Here is a 522-nt window from a genome sequence, read left to right as displayed (position 1 = left end):
TTAGGCTGCGGTCCACTTGACGCTACAAACGTTTCGAAGCGTTTGAGCGACCAATCAGAACAAAGAATTTTACGAATTGACTAATCAAAGAATAAAATGCAAGCGCTCATTGAGCGGTGTAGTACTAAAGCACCCATTGCATCCTTCGCCAATGTTAAACAAGGATGAGGTGATCGCTGTGTCGCACAGTGTCGCTTGTTGGAAAGCTCCCTACACGAGGTTGGGTTTATGCCGGATCACGTGATCGTAGGAAAGGAATTCAAAGAACGCAATAGCTGTCTACGGGTGGGTGAAATGTTCTAAATTTATCAATTGTTTATTTGTTCAAAACTGATCACCCAAATTTGTGAACGTAGCTTCAAAAATGTAACAGATATATTTATTTTATAAATTAAATACAATATTAAAATATTCTTCTTTTTACAAATATACAGGGTGTTTCCAAATTAAATGGCAAAACTTCGGGAGCGTGTAGAGGAGTAAAAAACTAAGAAAAAAAGTCCTATAGACATATGCTCGTTT

The sequence above is a fragment of the Mycetomoellerius zeteki genome, unplaced genomic scaffold (genome assembly GCF_001594055.1).
Source record: "Mycetomoellerius zeteki isolate Tzet28-1 unplaced genomic scaffold, Tzet1.0 scaffold430, whole genome shotgun sequence".
In the NCBI taxonomy this organism is placed as follows: domain Eukaryota; kingdom Metazoa; phylum Arthropoda; class Insecta; order Hymenoptera; family Formicidae; genus Mycetomoellerius; species Mycetomoellerius zeteki.
This window is presented reverse-complemented; position numbering follows the sequence as displayed.